This window comes from Malaclemys terrapin, chromosome 3, assembly GCF_027887155.1.
Source record: "Malaclemys terrapin pileata isolate rMalTer1 chromosome 3, rMalTer1.hap1, whole genome shotgun sequence".
NCBI classification, from domain to species: Eukaryota; Metazoa; Chordata; order Testudines; family Emydidae; genus Malaclemys; species Malaclemys terrapin.
In genome coordinates this window covers 126,566,571-126,592,206 of record NC_071507.1, presented here as the reverse complement: position 1 = coordinate 126,592,206, position 25,636 = coordinate 126,566,571, and the positions used below count along the sequence as shown (strand labels likewise).

Here is a 25,636-nt window from a genome sequence, read left to right as displayed (position 1 = left end):
TATATTGTCGGCCCAAAGTTATTGAGTTCTTTGAAAACAGGATGGGGAAAGAGTGGTGCATGTGTTTGTCCCTTGAACAATAACTAAGGACAGTATCCTAGTGTGATAGTGTTTATCACACCTGTTTTAGTTTCTGTGTTAACACAGAGAAGAGTTTAAGATATTTTGGTACTAGGATTTGTCAGCTACAGCTGGGGCCTCTTAGCAGTATTCACCATTTGCTATGGATTTGAGAGGCCATCTGAGAAGCCATTTAAAGCAGCACATTTCCTAAGAGAGCTCTGATCATGGTCAGTGAAAGCAGTAATCTCAGCGACCTAAGGGGATAACAACAGTCAATAACATGGGTGCCAATCTTTAAGTTTAACCATGACATATTTAGGATTGAGACAGGGTTATTTTTTGTGTGTGTCCGTGTTGGAGAAAAAATGGATGTGTGCTAAATAGATATTGCAATGAAGTTAGCCTATATGTGTGATAAGTAATGTATACCACAATGAAATTAAGATAGATGTGTGATAAGAAATATATATTGCAATGAAATTAGACTTCACAAAAAATGGAGAGACAGCTTTATTGTTCTTGTGATAATGATGCAATGCCATTGACACACTGGTAAAGGCTAGCACATTCTATGATAGCATATCACATGTACATATGTAACCAAACAAGTGTGGCATGAGCTAAAAGCTTTGTATAGTTGGAAGGTTTTACTTGGAGGAGATATTTGTACATAACAGCTTCAAAATGTTTTTCAGGTTGCATTCAATTTTGATGGAAAAATGTTTGTAAAGACAGAAATTTGGGACCTAGTCCTGCAAAGTGTCTCAAGTGTCTAGACCCTCAAATACCATCGTGGTCAATGAATTGGTAAAATGTCATTCCTTGTTTTGTAAAATATTTTTGATTCGGACAGACATTTTTAAATAGTTAGACAAGATTTCAGATATGCCTTTCTTCAGAGCAGTCCATGAGGAGGAAATGATTGTATCAAGTTAAGATGTAGTTATTACATCCATGTTTGTAATTTCTCCCAAATCTATTGAGCATTTGGTGCCTTTTTAAGAGTGTCTGCTGTGAATTTTCATTGGTACAGATTTTTTTCCCTATTCTAACTTCTGATTTCCTTGTGTGCTACTATACTTGAGGGGTGGGATAACAAAAAGGCCCTTCCGTTAAGTAATACATAGAAAATAGAAATCTAGTGTGCTTTTTAATTGTTTATTGAATGAATTTTTGAAGTTGTGTGCTGCTTTCCAAAAGTAGAATGGAGTATAAAAAAAAAAATTTAAAACCAAAGAACGTTTGAAACTAAAAGCTTAAGCACAATAGAGTAAAAATGAACCACTGCTTTTTTAATGGAATTAAATATTTATTGGGGAGCAGGAAGAGAGTTTTTGAACGTGTGTGTGTGGGGTGTTTGTTTTAGAGATAAATGGATAGCAAATACTTTTCAGTACATACAGAAAATATGGAGTAGGTTTGTGCAAAAACGCGTTTTATAGAAGTTTTAGTACTGGAGAAAGTTGCTAGATTGAGTGCACAGGAAATTGAAATACTTATTCGCAGAATATGCAGAACAAAGGCAAACCACTTGACATTGTCCTGCCCCTAGTCCTCAACTTTTATCTGAATGAATCATTTCTAGGAATGTAGGTAATTTAATCTCCATGCTCCATTCAGTCCTCAGTCTCTTTGCTACAGGTTCCATTTACTGCCTAGTTGTATTGAGTTTTGGGACAAGGATGCCTGTCTATCTTATATCTAAAGCTCTTGCTACCTTGGAATCCACTGGAAAGTGGATTAAAACAACCAAGTCATTTTTCACGGGCTTCTGAACAGCTATCAGGCAGTGACTAGGAGCAACCTGGCAGGATTTCATCTGATGCTCTAGAAATGAAAAACTCTATTCCATTATCAATTCCATCTCCTGACTCTAAACTTTGCAGTAGGTTCTGAACAAAAAGATCATTTTTCCTTTTTCTTTTCTTTTTTTTTTTTTTTTGAGGTCTGCAGTGCTGAGCAGAGCTATGTAGAAGGTGCAACATTAGATTTGGTTGAATTTGGTTTATATTTGTTTTTGTGACGAAATTTGTTGCATAAGAGTTCTTTGAGATTCCTTTTCAGTTTCCCACATGACTAGCTTAAAGTAGGTTGGTGTACAGTAAGAGCCAGCTGTTTTTCCCCTTCTTCTTAACTGCTCGGGCCATGCTGCTCTTGTTCTTACTGCCTCCTCCATCTCTAAAAATACATAAAGCAAATCTGAGCTGTGCTGCATTGGCTGTTTTCCATAGGCTTCTGGTCGTTCCCTCCCCCTCACCTCATTGGCCAACTGGTTTTAGCTTGGCTCAGCTGACTGGGAGTTAATATAGGTCAGTATAGCAATGTGGAATTGACTAGCTGTTCTCATTCCCAAATCCAGCTTTGTTTAATCTGGCATGTTTCCAGCTCTTTCTAAATACTACTCTACACTTAGAGCCTATGTGGCATGACAAGATTGAGCCACAGAGGGACAAAGTTTAAATTTGTTGTGTCTTTTTTATTTAAATAAGTAACATTAGAAACAAATTAAAACCACTGTTCAGAAATATTTATAAAGCTCCTTAAATAAATGCAAGGCTCATATCTGTAATTGAATGGAGCTGAGACATTAGCACAATACTGTACTTTCTGAATACACAAAATGAAGACATTTTGAGGAAATCTAAGAGTTCACAACCTGATTAGCAGAGATACTGAGCACCTGCAATTTCCACTGATTTCAGGAAATCTGGGTGTTCAACACCTGTGAAAATCAGGACAATAGTTTGTACTTCAGTTTGAAGACATCAGGGGTTGGATGGATGTAATTGTAGGCAGAATTTGGTTCCTAGTAAATAAAGCTAACAATTTTTATAAATCTTGTAGATGGATGTACTAATATTTTTATGCTAGAAACTGAGTTTTAGTAAATCAAGACTTAAGTATTTTTAATTGATTCTGAAAGATTCAGTGTGTAGTTTGAAACTCATGTTTCTTTCAATCTCTCTTTTAGAGAACACATGTAGCATAGTATTTTGCAGGCCACCCTTGGTGTGGAATGCAAATTATTGTTTTTTGTAGCAAGTGAAGAAGAGTAAGAAGGTTTTCACTAAAACTGTCACCTCTGTGTTCTGCAATTAACCTACATTTAACAAATGACTCAAGAGGGCTGACAAAGTTTACTAAAAGTAATGTCTTTGACTGTACAATTGCTGTGTGAAAATGCCATGACTGAATAGCTTTGATAGCCTGCATTTGTCAAATGACTATATTCAGGGAAAGGTTTTTGTCATGTGTCTTCCCATTGTTTACTGCTGTGTCCTCTCATCCACCTTCTCTATCCCTATTAATAGTGTTTTTCGTAACTCTTTTTTGCAGGGTGGATTGCTTGTAAATCATCAACTTGTCTGTTTGTACTTCAGTTATTTTCTAAAGAAAGGTGCAGTCTCATTGGTTGACATAACCATTAAATTGTACATTCTTAGTATGTTAGAAAATGGTGAATGAGATATTGCTTATTTACTAGATAATTAACTTTTTTGCTCATGTCAAGTTGCATTGGGACAGTAACTGGAATTTAATTAAACACACAAAAACAGCATATAAAATTTATTTTTATTAAACAAAACAAGCCCTTAATACAATACATGACCTGTTGTGCCATATTTATAAAACATGACCTCAAAAATTTCTGTTTCCCCATTTTTTTCTTTATGTAGAAAAGCAACCTTCAATTCAAAGTTTTTGATAGAGACTCATTGATTCAGCATATTTATCTTTTATTTAGATGTTTTAAGAGATGTTATGTTTAGGCCTTGACATATTTTGTATTAAATTCAAATTCATTTTAAGCAGGTTTATTTTTAAAAAGAAAAACTTATAATTTAAATAACTAAATAAAAATCTGATTTTTAAGTTTTTTGTTTTTTTTCCAAAACAAATCATTTATTATTATCCACCCTGCTGTTTTGTTATATGTGTAATTTTGAATGCAAGTTCTGTGGGGTAGGATCCCTGTCTTATATGTCTGAAAAGGGCTGTGCATTCCAGTGGTGCTATCGGAACAAAGTTACCGAGGTCATTTACAGAGTCACTGTTTTGTTACTACTCTTTTTTGTTTGGTGTCTTTCACCGAAAACATACTTTATTCAGGAGATAATCTGCTGATATTGAGTCTGATAAAAGACATTTTCCCAGTTTTGTATCATCTACTCTACATATAGTCATAACTCTTGGGTATTTCTGTTCATTCTAGTGGAATGGAGACAGAATTCCATTTTTCCTTTCAAAACTGAGACCTTGTCCTCACCATTCTCTTTGTCTTAAGCTTTCCCACACTTATCACTGCCAGTGTAGCTCCATCACAGGTGTGCTAGTGTAGACAAGCTGTCAGTGTTTTAGCCAGTGGGATTTAGTCTTAGCTTTAGCAAGGTTAGATGACATGCTGGTTAAAACTAGATCTTTCACTGTTGCTAGCAATGGTAGGAAATTACAAGGGGAAAAAACGGTTAGTGTAAACACATCCATAAAGCTTCTCCTGCTGGCATGTTTGCTGAATTGAGAACACCCTCCCCAGTATGTCCCTCTTCATGGAAAAGAGCAGATGTTTCCACTTCTGTTCTCCTTGGGCCTAATCCTACCCCATTGAAACCAATGGAAAGATTTCCATTGACTTCCATGGGTTTTGGAACAGGGTTTATAGGAACCTTTTACAAGGGATTCTTTTTCTCTTTTTTCCCCCCTAGCATTTTGCATTTGGAATGGAGTCAGTATTTGAGGCAGATTACCTTTGCCTATTAAAAATCCTCTCCCTTTTTTCAAGGGGCTTAAACTGAAAGCAGGTCTTTTCAGAGAAGGCCCTCAAGGATGTATCTTATCTGACTTCCTCATTATAACCCACTCTTCCTTCTGTGATGAAAATCTCTTGTACACTGTTTAGAGACAGTTCCCTCACCCACCACTGCTACCACAGCAGCGGCTGGAGCACCGGGCCCTTTTAAATCACTGCCGGATCGCTGGGCGGCATGGGCCAGGCAACGCGAATGGGCTGGCTGGGTTAGGCTGACCCCAGCCCCGCCCCTTCCGCCCGAGGCCCTGACCCTCCGGGCCCCCATTCCAGTAAGGGTTTAATATTATTTCCACCCCTGGGTGTGGGGAACCTCTATGATAGTTTGCTTGGTCCAGAGCAGAGGATCACTATAAGAGCTGTATAGGTTTTTAAAGCACAAGTACCTTTAAGCACCTTCCCTAGCACAGGTCCCTCAGTAGGAGACCAAGTAGGTTCTATCCTACCAGGTGAGTAGTAGTTCTCTTCCAAGCCCTGTACATCCGGGCCAGAGCACTTTTTCTAGCAGATTAGCTAAGTCAGTAAGATCTAGCAGCTCTTAGATCATAGCTCTGCCAACGTCAAACAATGTATCTTTCCAACTGTAGTGAATCTGATTTAATAGGGTTCCGTTTTCTCCACTACTTGCAGTGTCTCACCTGAAACTTAAGTAAACTGTCACTTCTTGGTCTGAACCATTCAGAAGTTCTAGCTCCAGAATGATCCTGGATAAAATATGATTCCTCTTTTTCTCCATGATGTTCTCGTACAGTTATGATATAGACATTTTTTCCCACAAGGTCTGAAAAGGAAGTCACTTAGGTTCAAGTCTCAGCACTACATACCATGCAACCTTTCCTCTTCTGCAGCAGTCTTCAGTTGCAACCAGTAGGAGTAATAGTAATAGGATGAAATTTAGTAGTGAAAAGTGCAAGGTCATGCATTTAGGGATTAATAACCAGAATTTTTGTTATAAGCTGAGGACGCATCTGTTGGAAGTAACAGAGGAGGAGAAGGACCTCGGAATATTGGTTGATCACAGGATGACTATGAGCCGCCAATGTGGTATGGCCGTGAAAAAAGCTAATACGGTCTTCGGATGCATCAGGCGAGGTATTTCTAGAAGAGATAAGAAGCGTTAGTACTGTTATACAAAGCATTGGTGAGACCTCATCTGGAATACTGTGTGCAGTTCTGGTCTCCCATGCTTAAGAAGGATGAATTCGAACTGGAACAGGTACAGAGAAGGGCTACAAGGATGATCCGAAGAATGGAAAACCTGTCTTTATGAAAGGAGACTCAAAGAGCTTGGCTTGTTTAGCCTAACCAAAAGAAGGCTGAAGGAAGATATGATTGCTCTCTATAAATATATCAGAGGGATAAATACCAGGAAGGGAAAGGAATTATTTAAGCTCAGTACCAATGTGTACACAAGAACAAATGGATATAAACTGGCCATCAGGAAGATTAGACTTGAAATTAGATGAAGGTTTCTAACCATCAGAGGAGTGAAGTTCTGGAACAGCCTTCCAATGGGAGCAGTGGGGGCAAATGACATATCAGGTTTCAGGACTAAGCTTGATAAGTTTATGGAGGGGATGGGATGATGGGATAGCCTAATTTTGGCAATTAATTGATCTTTGACTATTAGCAGTAAATATGCCCAATGCACTGTGATGGGATGTTAGATGGGGTGGGATCTGAGTTACTACAGAGAATTCTTTCCTGGGTGTCTGGCTGGTGAGTCTTGCCCACATGCTCAGGGTTTAGCTGATAGCCATATTTGGGGTCAGGAAGGAATTTTCCTTCAGGGCAGATTGGCAGAGGCCACTTGCACAGTCGCAAACTTTCCCCAGCGCCGGTGGGTGCTTGTGCGCCCCCGGCCCTGCCCTGACTCCACCCTTTCCACGCTTCTGCCCCGCCCCCATTCCAACCCCTTCCCCAAAGTCCCTGCCCCAACTCCGCCCCCTCCCTGCCCCATTGGACCCCTTCCCCAAATCCCCGCCTCGGCCACGCCTCTTCCCCGAGCCCCCCGCGTTCTCCCTCCCAGCTATGCGAAACAGCTATTTCGCAGCGCAAGTGCTGGGAGCTGGGGGAAAAAGTGGGCACATGGTGCGCTCAGGGGAGGAGGCGGAGGGCGGAGCGGAGGTGAGCTGGGGAGGCTAGGGAGCTGCCGGTGGGTGCTGAGCACCCACCAATTTTTCCCCATGGGTGCTCCAGCCACAGAGCACCCATAGAGTCGGTGCCTATGGTCACTTGCTGGAGGATTCTCTGCACCTTGAAGTCTTTAAACCACGATTTGAGGACTTCAGTAGCTCAGACATAGATTAGAGGTTTGATACAGGAGTGGGTGGGTGAGATTCTGTGGCCTGTGTTGTGCAGGAGGTCAGACTAGACTATCATAATGGTCCCTTCTGACCTTAAAGTCTATGATTCTATGATTCTGTTTCTCACTGTTTTGTAGCTGTACCTCTCAATTGCTTACCTGTAAGATAACATGGGAGCCCAGAATGCTCGAATGGGATGTTACAAGTCCTCATTAAAACTTCAGTTGAATGTTTGAAAGAAGCATTTTCATAGCTTACAACTCTAGCTCTCCAGTCCCATGACTTTCAGTTCAGTAGGAGGGTTAAGTTTGTTGGAATTATGTTGTTTCAATTGTAAGACCCTGTTTTCTGCTGTCTGGATAAGATGAGATCCATATATCAGCCCTAGATTTTGCCCCACATACAAAAATGAACTCATTTAAAGCAGTCATTTTCTTCTTCTTCTTTCAATCATAATCTTTTGACCACTTAGAAATATATTTTCATTCTCAGGAAAAAGTTTGTACAGTAGCTTATATCTAAACCATTCTAATCTATGGAGGATGTTACATGCCTTTCTCATGGTATGTGGCAGTATCCTGAAAGGACTACATTATCCTCCAAGACTTATGTTGCCAGATGGAGTAAATGATCCCATTATCCAGACAGGGATGCCAACAATCCAGGAATCTCCGTTGACATTTTGTGACTCATTCTACTGAAGATATGCAACATGATGGATGGATTAACTCTGGCCCTCTTTAGAGGAAACCTACAGTGTTTCTAAATAGCCTTCAATACATTCTTTTCCTGTGCATTACAAAATAGAATTGCTATTTTTTTATACAATTTTTGGGCAACAGATACTTCTAAATACTCTTGGTGCATTTCAGGATGAATACATGAATTAATAATTATAATTACATCACAATAGAGTGAATATTCTATAGAGATAGGTGACATTATTTCTTCTGGATGGAAGTAATTTCTGCATTTAAATCTAATTGAATGGACTTTAGAACATCTTTTAAATCTCAGACTAATTCTAGAGGATTACTCAGTGGTTAGTTGTATTTGACCTACTGTCACCTTTCTGTTTTCTTTGTTTTTAAAGACAATTTTCATGTTTAACTATTTTATTAACCTTCTTACGTGGATAAAGGTCACAATTCGCTACTCTCTTTGAGTTATGACTTCTATCCAGAGTAGTGAATTCAAAGCAGGAGAAAAGCAAAGGTTTTCTTGCTTGTAATTTTGACTTCTCCTACTGTGGATCCACTAGTATGACTTCTCTAGAATTTGATATATGTTTGGTTTAACACAGGATACTCTTTTGCCTCCTTTCAAATCAAGACAAAAGGGCATGTCAAATGGAGCTAACATTTAACAATGACATCAATTATTTAGAATTTTAGACTCCACTTTTATTCAGGCTTTTCACAAGATTTTGGGGGAATCTATAGGAACAAACTAATAGTCTCAAAAATGGAAGAAATTTATGAAAAAAATTGTTTTCAGCTACAGTCCTGCAAGCACTCACATGCTTAAAGTTAAGCTTGTGAGTAGTTCCATTCATAGAATCATAGAATATCAGGGTTGGAAGGGACCTCGGGAGGTCATCTAGTCCAACCCCCTGCTCAAAGCAGGACCAATCCCTAACTAAATCATCATAAATTGCAGTCATTTTGGTTTGATAAGGGAAGGTAAATGTGAGGGTACAAAATGAACTGGGGTAGAGCCGCCACCCCTTAGGAGCTTGGGGAATCCGTACTGTTATATATTTTAAGTGACTTTAAGGATTTAATTGCTTGGCACATGAAATTAAAGTGGCAATCTCAAGAGCTGCTCTCTTTAAGGATAGCCAGTATTAACACAAGAAACCACTCTTTTTCAAGAAGTTCTTAATTAATCTTATGATAATTCAGTTGTGACAACTTAGTCCATGTTGAAACCTGGCATACAGAGTCTGAACCCAGAACTAAATGTATTTTAAATTGTTTATAATAAGGTATGGTGGCTCCTCCATACATGTATTCGGTTTCTTGTCCCCCTCCTGTAGACTCCATTAGTGGAAAAGCCTGCCTCATAACAGAGATATTGTTACAAGTAAATACAAGTTGTGTGTACTTTTACATGCTTGCATCTTGAGAGTATTAGATGGCTTCTCCTCCAGCTCCCCCCCACCGTCTACAGTTTTGGAGTAAACCTTGAATTAATTGATTTAAATTGTCTTGGGAAAAATTCCAGTGACTGGAATGTGCGTCTCTGTTTTTCTCTTTTCACTCAGAAATAATTGGATAATTAAAAAAAAAAAAGCAAATGTTTTGCCTTTTGAAAGGTGCTGGTTTGACAGGCTTGGAGAATGAAGTCCTCTGGTCAGCAACAGGCCAGGTACAGCACATGCAGCAGTAATGCAATGTTAGTCTTTAAGGTGCCACCAGACTCCTCCTTGTTTTTGTGGATACAGACTAACACGGCTACCCCTCTGATACTATGTCTCCAGGGTGAAAGGGTAGTTCAGTCTCCAAGCCAACTCCCTACTTGACATTTCTGATGAGATTGTCAACTATGGAAGGAGTTCTTATCAATCAGAGTCTTGTTTACTATAAATGGAATTGAGACCACCAACTCATTTCACACATACCACCACTAAAACTGCTTTAAAGCATTACTGTGTGTGTGTGGCAGAGGGCACTGAAATATCCATTGCAATGCATTGGCTGTGCTACCGGTTCATTTAATGGTAGATTATTAAAGAGTCTGTCCTGGCTGGGTGTAAATTAGCTCAGGTCTAGAGGTGAAAGATTCCCTATCCCCCCATAGCTATCCAGTCTCCAAGTCAAATAAAATGTTTTAAGCTGAATCCACACAGCATGTCTTAGCTCGAATGTCAGACTGTTCCCCCGACAATCAATTAGCACTTCCAAGGTTGAGGTCAAAATTTTTGTGTGTGGATGGGAGTCAGGTTAGGGGCAATGCTCCAGTTATAACTCAAGGTAACTTTGCAGTGAAGAAATACTCTTAATTTATCTTTTTGGCAATTTGTAATCATAAAAGGCTGTGTGTAGTTTGTGTTGAACAGCTGTAGTCTGTTCCTCTACCTTATAATATCTAGGCACAATAAAGTGAGTTTAGGATGTAGTTTGGGAGATAACTTCAGTTTTTTTCTTTAATTCTTAACTCATTTGATATTTTGGTGGAGTGTAACATGAATATTTAGTATCATATCAGTCTTATTTCCCTGACATCCCTGTCTCAGTCTAAATATGTTAATTTACCCTAGTGAGGACAGAACCTAAAAAAATTAAAATGTAATCAAAACCACAAGAAGTTAGATCTTTAAAAGTGCTCATTTTTAAAGCATTTAATTTCTTATGTTAATAAAGCTGGTCACTACTTACTATCTCTTTATTTAAAACATTTTTGTTTTGTTTTGTGTTTTGCTTTCAGGAATCCCTGAATCAGCTGCAGGAGATTTCATAATGTTATTGTATTGTGTACTTATCACTGCCTCCTGTGAAAATTTTCAAAATATCCATTAGTTAAAACCCTCTCTCCTCTTTTCCTTTGCACTGACTGTCCTAATGCAGTCTTGGGACACTTGATAAATCCTGGAGATTACTCACTTTCTTTTAGTTTATTTGTTTGGCTAGGCATTACATTTCTCAACCATGACCCCTCCCGTCTGAGTAAGGAGCAAAGTTGACTGGCTCCAAAGCAGTTACATCCTCTCCTTTTTGGCTTGAAGGATGGTAACTATAATGTTGGACTTGAGAGTAAGGGTAAAATCCCCTTCTCGAGTAGTTTGTTATGATAACATTATTAAGATTATTTTTTTTAGAGTGGCAGGTAGTGAAGAGTCACAGGTGAGGAAGGATTTTTAATCAAATGGATCAGTTGTGGGTTTGCATGTGCTGCACACAGTGGTGTTTGTGGTGGCCGTGGTTAACTCTCTTAGAACTTTAAGTTGAAATAGGTAGGAGCAATTTAGTAGCTCCACTGTGACTAAAAACACTTTGTACTAAACAAAGTTGTGATTTTGTTTTCTTTTTAATTTGACACTTGAAGCCTTCTCTAGCCATTTTTACACACACACACACACACACACACACACACACACACACACACACACACACACACACACACACACACACACACACTTTTCCCAGTAGGATCTTGATTTGTTCTTTGGGTACAACTTTTCCTTAAAAGTTGATATTATTGAGACCATCAAACAAAGGCTGAAATCGTTAAGTAACAATGTTAGCAGCTTTTTGGCTGTTGTAGATAACCTTTTGCCCTTATTTGCTGATTGGGTAATTATTGCCTTAGGTCACCTTTTTGTGTCAGGGTTGTGGGTTTGGGTTTTTTTGTTTTTTTTTTGAAGAGCCTGTCAAGCATAGAACGAATCTGCCTTTCCATCTGCCATGCCCCTCATTCTAGAGAACAGGGGGAGGGCATTTTCCCTTGCAAATACTGTGTGTATACACAAATCAAATCCAATTCCAAATGCCTATTTGCTAACTATGTATGGTTGGGTTTTTTAGTTCTTTGGCTCTCCATAGCATTCTCGAATAATTGCCATGCCTTTAATGCCTTTAATTTTTTGCATCTTTTAAAAATACAGATTAATGTATTAGTTACAGACAACTGTTGCAGATTGTACACTCAGAGTTCTCTTCTCACAAGCAACCTGAGCATTAAGCTAATTTAATCAGAAAATGAAAGCCATGGTCTTCTCACTGTACAGCAAAATGGCTGGCCTGAGCAAATCTGTTCATTAGCTCTGCAACTTGCTTTAATTTCCTCTCAGCCCAATTACTGACTGAAAGAAAAACCCCATAAAATGGTCTCATTCACATTATCCAACTTCGCAGACTTAGTCTAGAAAGATTAAACTTTTGTTCTGGTATTTGCTGCCAAGATATTGCAATTTAGTGGGAGGGAAATAATTCCTTTATGATGGGTGTAAATTGAAAGCTATTTAGAAAGAGTGAAGTTTCTGTTACCTCTCCTGTATATGTGTTATGTGTAAAAAATATGTATATACTAATTCTGTTTTTTAAAACTCCCCCTTCTCAAAAAAAGCTTATATGTAAATCAACACTGGCTTTATGAGATTTTTGAAACCACACAATAGTAGAAATGGCTCAAATTTAGCTGCTTTTCCTTGTGCTTTCTATGGCCACCATTTGGACAATAAGTGGGGAGATTTTTCAAATGCACAGTGAGTTAGGAGCCCAACTCACATTGACTTTTAGTGGAAGTTGGGCACCCAGCTGCCCTTTGTGTTTTTGAAAATGTCCCCCTAAATGATTTGGCTCCGATTTAGTAATGGAGATGTATTTTGGAAAAGGCTTTTAGCTAGTACTTTCCCGAATTTCTTACCAGAACTAACAAGCAGAGCCTTACACACTGATTTTGCAAGAGTATACGACTGGATTTAATTTTTGTTAATGCTTGTATTTGGTTTCTTCTGTTACAAATACCTGTACTCTCAGTTGACATTTGCCTGAGTAAATACTTGAAAGGTTATAAGGAATATTATGCTGGAACTCATGGACTGAGCTAGCCTGTTTCTCAGGTTTCACAAGGTTGGGGGTAGTGGAGTTGTGTGTGTTTGGGGGGGGGAGGTTGCTGGTTTTTCCTACCCATCCTATAAGGAAAGCAGTCTGAAGAGCTGCAGTCATTTTAAAAAGGAATCACAGTTAACTCTGATAGGTCAGGACAGGTCCAAGTTGCCGTATCTTTTCCCAGAACTGCTGCAAGCAATGTTAAAATCAGACTTGATACCCAAAGAGCAATGCTTTAATTTACTATCATTCAGGGCCAGATTCTTATTTACACTAAGACTCCTTTGTAGTGCTCTGGCAGAATAGAGGGGGCTTACATTTTACATGCCCTGCCAAAACAGTGTAAAAAGGGGCCTTAAGAAAATGAGAATCAGGCCCAAAAGCATTCAACTCTTTATGCTGAGCGGTACATACTCACATGAGTAGTGCCATCAATCGCAATGGGACTTTTCACATCACTACTACTTAACATGAGGATGTGATGCACAATTGTGTCCACTTCTTGAAATATTCCTTCCCCCTCCACTCCCCTTGTGTACCTTTATTGTTTATTTCTTCTCCATTTAGAAAATTCATCTGAAGAAGACAATTAGTAGATGGTAGAATACTTTTATTTGTTCTTTAAGGTATTTAAAGCATCTTGTGACTTCTTTTCCTTTACCAGAAGTGTCTACTGCTCTGTTTTAATGATAGATTAAAACATATCACTTGAGGCTTTCATTTTGTTTTCTGTCTGAATTAACCAATAAATGCAGGGACTGTTCATGTGAGTAAAGTTACTCACATGCATAAGTATTTTTACGATTGGAACCCAAGACAGAATTCCTACAGTGAGTCCATAGGTCCATCTCAGCAGGAAAAGAGACTAGACTGTATTGGGGAAGGATAAATAATGCAAAGTGAATAAAGCCTAGATATTTTTTTCTGGGACTGCACAGTAGTCCAGTTATATGTGTCCTGGAAATTAAGATAGGTTTGAAATCTCTAAATGACTTGTTTTGATGAGGCAAGGGAGGAAGGGAAGAAAATAAATGATATGATGGGATATTTTCTCCTATACAGATCTGTTGCAAATTTTCCTACTGAAATAATGGATAATTGTTTTGGATTGTTGATGGGAGGTGTATACACGTACAAAATCTGGAAAGAGTATTTTTGTTTTCTGTGTAAAAAGCAATCTTTTGTTTGAAAGTGGCCGTCTGAAGGAGTATGGCAAACAATGCTATCATAGTGCATCTTCTTTTTCTTTGGGTGCAGTTGTCACTAGAGATTTATAACTCTTTTCTTGGTTCATTGTTCCCTGGCCAGTGTGTACTCTCCATTCAGTGGTGCCAGAATTAAGATGAGGCCTGCCTGTTTCAATAAGGCTGCTTTGTTGTCAAGATGGCAGTACTTGTATAGAAATTGGATTGACTCCAACAGAGCTTGCCCAATACACTGCAAAACTATTGTCATATGATCCTTTTATTACTAAGAAAAAGCTTGTTCTCTTAAAAAGAAAGAAAGGAATAGTTATTTTTCTGTTTTCCTGTTAAGGGGAGGAAAAAGTCACCAGAAAGTTTTTTCTATGAATAATTTACTGCAAATTTGAAAACTGTGCCTTATTATTGAGTATAATAAAGAGATCAGATTAAATGGACATTAATGGAGCAATATGATGGAGTCATATATAGTTCATCTTATTGAACAGCAACTTCGATGAAATTGAATCAAGTAACAAGTGTGTACGCACATGCAGTTTAACCTCAGCAAGGAGGGGGTGGGAGATGAGGTGTGTCTGAGTGTTAGAGAGAGATCAAGAGATCAGTGTGTGTTATATGCCATTGGAGTCTCTGTGTAGTATAGTTCTTTTACCTATGTGTATATTACCTGGGGATACAAAAGGGGCATTGTCACTTACTTTAACTGAGCTCTTTGGGGAAGGGACCATCTTTTTGCTGTGTGTGTTTGTACAGCGCCTAGCATAGTGGGGCCCTCATCCATGACTGGAGTTACCACAGTACAAATAAATAATTAATAATAATAACAAAACAACAACAAAGTTGTTTTAAAAAGAGATATTACAAAAGGGTAAATAGAATTCATTTAAATTAAAACAATTAAACAAAACTAAGCATATCCCCCTCCAGAGTTGGAAATACAGACAATAGTACATAAGAACCAGAAAGTGAAAGTGCTGACCAGTCTAGTTTTATTGTCCAAGCTGATTGTAAAGCAGAAAGTAACCCTACAGCATGCTCAGTAAAACCTAAGTTAGATACAGTATTAAAATTCTGTCAGTCTTAATAATTGAAGTTCTCAGTAACACAAATAAGGGGTTTTGTTCTTTAAAAACATGGAGGAGGAAAGCAGTACAGTACACATAAATCAGTAGGAGTTCAGCACATTTAAGGAGAACAAAATATAATTTGATAGCTAGATAGTAGATTTTAAAAGAGAACTCTCCCCTGACTTTTTATCTTTATTTATTCACAGTAAAAAAGTAAATGCACTTTGTGAGGTTGTTATTGATCATCTGCAAAGCAACAAAAAGAATAGTAAGTTACCATAGTTGTAATGCGAGGTGGAGAAATTACATTAGATTCACATGCATTTTGTATGTGTGTCTTTTTGTTTTGGAATGATTAATGAACTCTTGTTGTCAGGAATCACGGCCTGCAGCAGAGCCAGTCTCTGTGTAACCTAATGAGCGCAGCTGGCTTGTAATAGGCTGCCTGATTGGCTGGAAGAATCAGCAGGCCGGCCTTTAATTCCAGCAGCACTTCAGTAGCTTCTGAAAAGCATTCACTCATAGCTGCAATTGCCCCTGCCTTGTTCACAGTCCTGCTTGCCTTGCCCCCACCCCCATGGCTGGCTTTAAGCCGATTCGGCCTGGAATGGGGCCCCGCGCCTAAGAGGGCCCCGCAACATCTGGGGCTGCCGGTGGAGCGGGAAAAAAAAAAAAAAGCCGCATCCTGCTTCTCCCCCTTCCCTCCAGCGCTTGCGCCGCCATACAGCTGATCAGCGCAAGCCTGGGAGGGAGGGGTGAGGAGGAGGAATGCGGTGTGCTTGGGGAAGACGTGGGGCCAGGGCGGGAATTTGGGGAGGGATCCAATGGGGCAGGGAGGGGGCGGGGCTGGGGCGGGGATTTGGGGAGGGATCCAATGGGGCAGGGAGGGGGCAGAGTCGGGGCGGGGGGGGGGGGGCGCGCGAGACAATTCGCATCCGGGCGTGGGGCCCCGCACCAGCTAAAGCCGGCCCTGCCCACCCCTACATCCTACTTTGGCCCCAGCTTGCCCCTGCCTTGCCAAACTCCAGGTAACCTAACTCTTGACCCTGATTCCTGACTTCAGCTTTGACCTTTGGCTCTGGTGCCTGTCTGCTGACTCCTGCCCTAAACACTAGGCAAGACTGCCCACGTCCCAGGCACTGACACTTGTATCATTGTTCAGGAGAACGCCTCCTTTCATGCCATGTTTGGTGATTCTAATGAAAGTTTCTTCTTTGGATTTATGTTTACTGCAAAAGTGTATGTAGTCTTGGTAATTACAAAACTGTTTTTGAGTTCTGATAATGCATAGATGGGAGTTCATAGATTTTTAAAGCCCGAAGGAAAAATTGTGATAATCTAGTCTGACTTCTTGTTTAACACAGACCATAGAATTTCACCCAGTAATGTCTGCATCAAGACTGTAACTTCTGATTGAGCTACTGCATATCTTTTAAAGACATCCAGTCTCAAATTGACAGCAAGTGATAGAGAATTGACCATATCCCTTGGCAAGTTGTACTGTTGGTTGATTCCCTTTACTGGTAAAAGTTTGGACCTTATTTCCATTCTCAATTGGTCTAGCTTCTACTTCCAGCCACTGGATCTTGTTATACCTTTGTCTGCTAAATTAAAGAGACCCGCTACTGTGAGGAATTTTCTCTGTGTAAGTAGTTATGGATCATGATTGAGTCACCTCTTAATATTCTCTTAAATAATCTAGATAGATTGAATGTCTTAACTCCCTCAATGTGAGACAGGCCTTCTAGACCTTGAAATCATTCTTTTCTGGATTCCTTTCCAGTTTTTCAACATTGCCTGTACTTGTATATGTATGATTTATTATACTTTTTTCTAAGCTTTTTTTAATGAACTGAAATGTCTGAAATCCTATTTATTCTTCCATTAATAAGTTACTACTTTCAAGTACATCTGTACACACAAGAAAGTATAATTTGTATTTGGCAGGCATGGAGCAAATGTGTATATATAGATGCCGTACAATTTTTAACTGCTTTAGGAGTCAGGAAGTTTGTATGCAATTCATGGTCATTAGGTAATGGGAAACTAATATGTGATGTTTTAAAAACTTGGGCCTAAACCATCCCCTCCCATGGGAGGAGAATAGATATTTGGAGAAACTCCCAATAAGGATAGATCTACACCACACCCTCCTTACGGTAGCATGTAGAGTACATATGCTGCACACTCCCCTTGCACAGGTATGAATAGCAGTGTAGACAGTGAGGCATTGCTTGAGCGGATTAAAGACCCGCCTGAACCCAATGGGTCTGTACCCTGCACACCCAAGCAGTGCCTCCCCTGTCTAGACTGCTGTTTTTAGCAGTGTAGTGACTTGTTCCTCAGGCTTTGGCAGCTCCTTGCTGCTGAAGCCTTTCCCTGCCAGAGAGCTGCTGAAGTCTTTCCCACTGAAGGGAAGGACTCTGGCAGGCAGGGCCGGATTAACCTTTTGTGGGCACTGGTGCCCAGACTGTAGCCCTGCCTCCCTGCGCTCCGCCCTGAGGCCCTGCTCCACCCACCCTCTTCTCCAAGGCCCCACCCCAGCTCGGCCTCTTCCCGATAAGGCCCTGCCTGTGACTCACACATGGGGGAGAGGAGCGAGCTGGGGAGGGGTTAGAGAGGAGTGAGTGGTGGGTAGGGGCTCAATGGAAAGAGGCCGGGAGGAGCCTCGTGGCAGAGTGCAGGCGGAGCGGGGGGTGAGGCCACGGTGTGGGTGCCAGGGCCCCTTTTTGAATGTGGGCTTGGCACCACGGGCACCATTGTAAACCCGGTACTGCTGGGTGGGGGATACAGCAGGGAAAAGCTTCAACAGCTCTCTGCTGCTGGAACAGAGCCTTTCACTGACACACGTCGCTATACACCTCAGTATGGCTGCAGCTTGCTTTTCACTGTGGCATGTAGCTACATGTACCCTACATGCCGCCACCAGTGGTGTGCTGAGTAAACATACCCACAGTGAATTATATGGAGTTCTAGATTCCTCATCCCCTTGTGGGGCAGTGGAAGGCACCTACAAGCACATAGACTATGTGAAATGTAAGGAAATCTCTGGGTCTCTAAGCAACTACGTGGCTAGTAGAGTTGAGCGAAATTTTTGGGGAAAATGACATTTCAACATTTGTTTTCATCTCAAAACAGCTGATATTTCAAACCTTTTTCTGGAATGGAAATTCTGAAACATTGCATTTCAGAAATGTTGATACATTTTGTTTTGACATTTTTGATCAACACAAAACATTTCAGCATTCACAATATTAAAATGTTTTGTTTCACTTTATTGAAATGTCCCCAAATGCTTTGTTTTGAGTCATTTCAACGTTGAATTTAAATAAATAAATAAATAAATAAATAGAGATATACCTATCTTATAGAACTGGAAGGGACCCTGAAAGGTCATTGAGTCCAGCCCCCTGCCTGCACTAGCAGGACCAAGTACTGATTTTGCCCCAGATCCCTAAGTGGCGCCCTCAAGGATTGAACTCACAACCCTGGGTTAAGCAGGCCAATGCTCAAAACCCCTGGCCAAACTATGTCTCCCATCATGCATCATTTAGCTCAGCCAGAAAGAAATCAGTGCGTTGCCTTATGGGAGATATAATCCTCTAGGGAGTTCGGCCCATAGGAGAGAATGGCGGCTGGAACTACAACTTCCATAGGAAATTACAGTTGAATGTTTTATGAAACTGATTCAAAACAAGATCTGACAGGTCATTTAAAAATTGAAATATGCTGATTGGGGTCAAATTGACCTGAAATGAAATATTTCATTTTGATTTTCCTGAAAGAAAATCAAATATTTTTGGCAAAATCAAAATTTTCCCATGGAAAAGGTCAATTTTCTGGAAACTGCATTTTCCTTTGGAATATCATTCTTATGGAAAATTCCTGACCAAATCTAATGGCAAGCTTTTTGACTTTGCCCTAGGCCCTCTAGGAACATGGCTCACTGAGGAGTTGTGCTATAATTGGCAGACCTGCCCTTCCTTGTAGGGTTAATGCTGAAACTCTCAGTATTATTTTCCTCTGGATTTTCCAGTAGAAGGTCTGTGTGTTTGCTGGAGGATGATACAGTACAAACCAACTGCCCTCCAGCTCAACCCACCCTCTCGACTGACATGACACTCCCAATATGTAGAACTACAACCATACAAAGTTCATGACTCTGAACTTCCACCACTGTTATGTTTGTCTTATTTGGCCAATATATCCAGAAGATTAATTTCCTCTGTGCAATGCAGCAAAGAGCTGATATGGTCTTAGTTTTATGACATCACACCCATGAATTACAACTTTTGATCGAGGAGAATAGTGCAAAAGAAGTAATTCTAAAATCCATTTGCCCTCTAGACATGGCTTCGCTAATGATTTTTCATACCAGCTTCATCTTCTTTGATTCCTGTCTGTCAGATCAACAGCTATGATGGGGCCAAATTAAGTTTTTTCCACCATTTTCTATCTTGTACCAGCTTCATAGCTTCATTCATCTTTAAATCTTTTTGTTCTTTTCGTTCTTCTCTGTATCTATCCAACGCATCCTCAGTCTTCCTCTGTTTCTAATTCTTTGCACTCTGATATGTATTGCCATGCATGGTATCCTTTCTGGGTCCATTTGTGACACGCAGCCATCTTTCTTGAATCTTCCGTAAAACCGTTATTTCCTGCCCTTGCTGTTTTCTTATCTCTTATTTTTTATTTTCTGCAGTCTTGAAACTCTCATTATTCCCTTCAGCAAGTTTATTTCTGCAGTCAACATTTTTCATTCATTGCCTTTCTTCATACTCCAGCATTTCAACCCATACAGCAGTATTGATGTGATGGTTGTCTCAAATACAGTACACTGATTCTTGTTTTTATCACAATGTCTTTAGCCTTCCAGATCTTGACTAGCACCTAGTACGATTCTTCTTTTTATGTAATCTTCACAATTCCCATTCTTTGATATTAGTCCTCCAAGGTACACACAATTTTCCACTTGATCTAGTTCTTTGTCTCCAACTTTTATCTTTGCCTCTTTCTCTAGTCTTCCAATTTCCATAATTTTTGTCTTCTCCATGCTATTCTTCACTCCTAATTTTCTGCTTTCCTAGTCTGCCATATTAATTATTCTCTGTAAATCCTCCTTGGTCAGTGCTGTGACATCAATGTCGTCTTCACATCTAAGGTTATGCATTGTCCTACCGCATAACATGACTCCTCCCATTTCATCTCAGCCTCCAGAACCAAGCTGAACAAATGTGATGATAGTGTGCATTCTTGTCACTCCTACAGTCCTGAACCATTCTGTCAGCTTCTTTTCTACTCTTACGGCACTCATTGACTTGCTATAGATGTTTTCTATCAGCTTGATCAATTTTGGGGGGATGCCATGTTCTCATAACTAGCCATAACCCTTTCTGACAAATGCTATCAAAAGCCTGTTTGAAGTCTGTAAAGTTGTAATAGCTTCGGCTGTGTTCTATGTACTTCTCTGATATCTGTCTTATAACAAATAATTGATCTTTATATTTCATCCTGGTCTAAATCCAGCCTGGTTTTGTGCAAAAGGAACACACCCATATTCATTTTTAATTCTTATCTAAAAGCTTTATGGTAGTCTTTCTTGCTCCTGATCAAACTTTTAAACGAAAACAAATATCTTTTAAAAATAATGCTATTACCTCATCTGATTTGAGGTTGGGTATCAACTTTGCTTCCAGCTGGGTGGAGGATCTGTTTTAATGGCCTGGCCTCAGAGATTAATAGACATAGTTGGATTCTCTTATTAGTGGTACATTTTCAGAAATGATTGAGTGAAACTGCTCAGCTGTTTCACCAGTAAACCACTCTGGATATCTAACTAAACATCTTGATTATCTTTTGTCCTTAGTAATATATTGGCTCCTTAATGTCACTTTTTTCTCTGCCATCTTTGAAGGTCACTTTGGTAGGTAGATGATCCACACCAGAGGAAGCTGGAAAGGAGGAGGCTAAAGAACAGATGATGGAAATTGCATTCTGAATCTAACTGATTGCAGCATAAAGAATTTTTGGAATCTTGTGCCAGAGCAGTGATAAAAGCAGAGAAAAGATTCTTTTCCTCTGTCACGTCAGGCCTGAAGTTCCCAGAAATTGAACTGTTCTGGGCGGTAGACCGTTTGGTGCATCTGAACGGTCTCTCCTGAGGCAGTGTCAAATATTTCCTGCTGCAAGGAGTTATTAGTCTACTTTATAAACAAGACGGCTTGGACTTGAGCCAGATTTGCTTCTTCCATGAAGGCAGATATATGCCACTTCTGAACTGAATTCAGGCTGTTTTTCTTATTGAGGTTCTAGAGATGGATTTGGACTAATGCAGCCTGGTTGGCTAGTAAAATCATGCATGGGGAACTGAAGTGGACTTTTAGTAGTTAACACCTCTTGGGAGCACAATTGTATTGCTCAAATCATTGTTGTTGACTATGACAATCTCAACAATTATTTTCTGTCTCTATGTTCCTGTTCTGTGTAGATTGTTGAGTTTATGGTGAAGCAGTGTTGGCACTATCTTTACTCTTTAGATTTCTTTTGACCCTTTGCAATGTGGTTCTTCGCCTGGATATAGTGCACAGACTGTTGATCTCATTGGCCGATTAACTCCTTTTTGGAACTGTTCAAAGATCAACTGTCCACACTGATTGTGTTAGAACTATTAGCTGCCTTGGATACTGTTGAAAATGAGTTGTTGGCATGTTTGTGGACTCTGGCATGGATACACAAAGTTGCTTTTAATTAGTTCTATTCATTTCTACCTACAAAGACCTAGAGGTTTTGCCTTGAGGGCTCTGTTGTAAGGCATTCCATAGGCTGCTAGTGGGACATATATCAGGTCACCAGCAGAGATAGTGAGACATTTTGGGCTGCAGTGCCACCAGTAGGCTGATAAAAGTCAACTGTGCATCTATTTTAGATCCAGGAGGTGTAGTCATTCAGCATTCCCATGGTCTGTCTGAGCTAGAGGGTTGGATGATGATAGTAAAATGACTGACACTCAATCCAGGTAAGACAAAGATGATGCTGGTCAGCTGGTAAGCTAACCAGAGGAGATGGTTCTTTGTAAAGGGCATTGCAATACTCCAGCTGACACCCCACCTCCCCGGAAAACTTAAGTCTTCTGCCAAATGAAGATGGAAAAGGGTACTCAGCCACTGCTATTATCTATACATCCACAAGCACCTGAAGATCAAGTAAGAGCTATCTTTGCAATGAACTTCAGTAACAGAAACTGTCAGCTTTGATCAAGGAAATGAGGGCTAATTTTCTAAAATATAAACATGGAAAGTTAAATAGTTAATTGCTTTTGCAAATCATTATTGGGTGAATGTGCTTTCATGTCAAAGTCTCAACTGTTTATGAGAAGTGATAAATCTAGTTTGGAACCAAACATTTAAAAGAGGTGGAGTAGAATCAGCAAATGGCTAATTCAGCATATTTTGCAGACCTGCAAGGTAAATAAGGATTCTGTCTGGTAGAGGCCAATCAAACCCTACTTCTTTAGTGTGGGGAATGTCTGTGTCAGATTATGACTAATTAGTACTCACAGCTAGAAATGCAGGAACTTTAAAGCTGAATTTCCTTGTGAAATAAAAGCTGCAAAACACCATTTTTTGTAACTTGTTTTGCAAATCGTCCATATGTTAGTTTCTGTTTCACAGTTGCTAGATTGTAAGTTAGTGATGCACTTTTGCAGCTCTGACTGAAAGGAAGGCTCTTAATAACCATTTTTTTGTAAATTGTGGTTTTTGTTTTATTTAAACCTCTTTTATGTTTGGTTTTGAATACAGTAATAGCAATGCAATAAAGCAAAACTATATTTTGTAAAGTTACGCTTATGAGTCAGCATTGAACTGTATCTTATTGGTTGTTAATATAACACTATGAGAGATGTACAAAATGCACTGACCAAAGTAGTCTAAAAAAAGATTCTGCATTATTATAAAATATTGAGCTGTATGACCAGCATTTGCGGTAGCAGAGAAGGGAGGTAGTAGGCTCAGAGTGGTTCTCTATGAGTTCTGACCATGAGTATCGCTATCAATCAGAATTTGTTATGATAATGTGGAAAGGTAACGTAAAATAAGAAGGAATTAAATATAAATACAGAATCTATTATTAGAAATAACTCTGCGTTCTATAAGCAAATGAACAACCAATGAGATTCAACATTACTATTAATTAACTTTCTTTATTATCATATCAACCCAAATAAATATTTTAAATAAATATTCAGATGGAATTTTCAGAGCTAGGCATTTGGTGAACAGAAAAAACTTTCAAAATCTTCAACTAAATACATATGAATATACACACTGAAATACTCATTTAGTCCTCTTGATCTTTCGATGCCACTGTGATGCTAATATTCTTCTGTCTTCAACAACAAATAAAGAGGTCAATTTAATGTCCCGAAAGTTGGAAAATTTACTGTTTTAAGTTGATCCAAAGTTTGGTGGGGAACAGTAATTCTGTTTCCATGCCAGCATCTGGAAAGACTTGCTTCACTAGTCTGTGTGCAGCTGTGCTCCTCAGAATTTGAAAGGATGGAATTTTCCCCTGAGAGTTAAATTTCCTTTTGTCCTGTGGCCCTCAGAGTTCCCTCCCTGAGAATTACATTCAGTAGTCACTTTACAGTAATTGTTTCTCTTGGTCACACTGCCACTGGACCGATTGCACACCAGTGTCAGATAGCAATTTTCTGTATAAAGAAAATCTTCTATAGGGTTCATTTGTATTACAGCCTCAGTATCCACTCTTTAATAATAAAGGGATCAGGAGGCTGCATGTGTGTCCATCTGTCTGTCCAGAACGGCCAATATATTACGGGCATGGGTCTGTTTGTCCAAAGTCTTCTTACCTCTCTTACAGGGGATAGATAGAGAGATGTTTTCTTTAGACTAAAATTTAGTTGTGAGAAGTGTGGCTTTTTAATTGGAAGAGTGTGTTTTTAATTTTCTTTGCAGTACATTTGATCCAGTTTTCTCCTCCAGCTTGTCCATCCAGGATAGTTTTGTTCCATATTCATTAGTCATTGAAGTTTGTAACTTATCAGTTCTTGCCAGGATCAATTCAAGCAGGCCTTTCACCTACCAATATTTTCCCGAGAATGCTCCTTGTTACAGTCCGTGGGCGCAGCAGGGGCTGTTTATCCAAGGCCAAAGAAGCGCCTCACTACGTCTTCTGCTTTTTCTTTATTCTTGCCTTTAGCTTGCAGTAGGTTGTGAGAATGGAGGTAAGGTTGAAGAACTTGAGGAGGAGGATACTAAGGGCTGAAGTGCAGAACCACTTGCATGAAGCTGCAAGCGGTTCTTACAACACTTTGGCAGCCTCTTCTGCCTCACTGAGGACGTAAGAAAAATGAAGAAAGGCAAAATAACAATATAAGGTGATTTTTAGAAGTGGCAAAAAATACCAGTATTGGCCTTTGTATAGATTGAATCAGGCCCTCGCTCTCTGACATTTCATTTTCTGTGTTTTTAAAAAGAGCTGAATCTGAATCAAAGCCTGCTAACTACCACAGAAGCAGCTGATTTCTTCCCTTTGTTTCATGAATGCAGCAAAGTTTAGCAGTTCTATTTGATAAGCTTATAGAGCAGGGATGGGCAAACTTTTTGGCCCGAGGGCCACATCTGTGTGGGGACATTGTATGCAGGGCCATGAATGTAGGGCTGGGGCAGGGGGTTGGGGGTGCAGAAGGGAGTGCGGTGTATGGGAGGGGGTGCGGTGTGCAGGAAGGGGCTCAGGGCAAGGGGTTGGCATTCAGGAGGGGCGCGGGGTGCAGCCTGGGGCTCAGGACAGGGGGTTGGGGCCTTAGGGCAGGGGTGTAGGAGGGGGTGCGGAGTACAGGAGGGGGCTCAGGGCAAGGGTGTAGGAGGGGGTGTGGAGTACAGGAGGGGGCTCAGGGCAGGGGGTTGGGGTGCAGCAGGGGTGCAGCAGGGAGCTCAAGGCAGGGGGTTAGGGGGCTCAGGGCAGGGGGTTGGGGTGTGGGGTGCAGGAGGGGTGCAGCAGGGAGCTCAAGGCAGGGGGTTAGGGGGCTCAGGGCAGGGGCTTGGGGTGTGGGGTGCAGGAGGGGTTCAGGGTGCAGGCTCTGGCCTGGAGCCGCTTACCTCGAGGGGCACCGGGGTGGCAGCAGTACGCAGCGGGGCTAAGGCAGGCTCTTCTTCTTCAGCAGTTAAAGTTTGACCATGGTACCGAGTATTGAGAATATTTGCTTGTCCCATTCATTTTTTTAATGCTTGTAATTTAACTCTGTCATTGCATATTTCTTTTTTTAAGATCTCACTCAGGTCCCTCCAGATTTCGACAGCATCAGCAATAAAACAGCTATTTCCCTGCATTTTGTTCAAGACTACAGAAATAGGCTTCAGGATACTCAGCATGTGTTCAATCAACATTTCTCTCAAGCCCAATGTTGAGAACTTTGGCTGTGACAAAGCCATCTATTTTTTCTTGATTTTGTTCACAAACTGTCATCAGATTAGGCCAGTTCTTGATATAGTGTTCAAAACAGTCCATTATTGAGTTCCATCGCACGTCTTGTGAGAGAGTTAGCTTGGTTCCTCCCACTTTTTTCAGACCAGCTGCTGCAAAGAGGTTGTTACGGAAGTATTTTGCAATTTCAACAACATTA

At 40.2% G+C, this 25,636-nt stretch overlaps 1 protein-coding gene across 1 annotated transcript in view; it reads left to right on the top strand.

Moving 5' to 3' along the window:
• FOXO3 (forkhead box O3) overlaps window positions 1-25,636 on the top strand; it is a 150,154-nt gene that overhangs the window by 30,236 nt on the left and 94,282 nt on the right. The gene's annotated exons all lie outside the window — the stretch shown is intronic.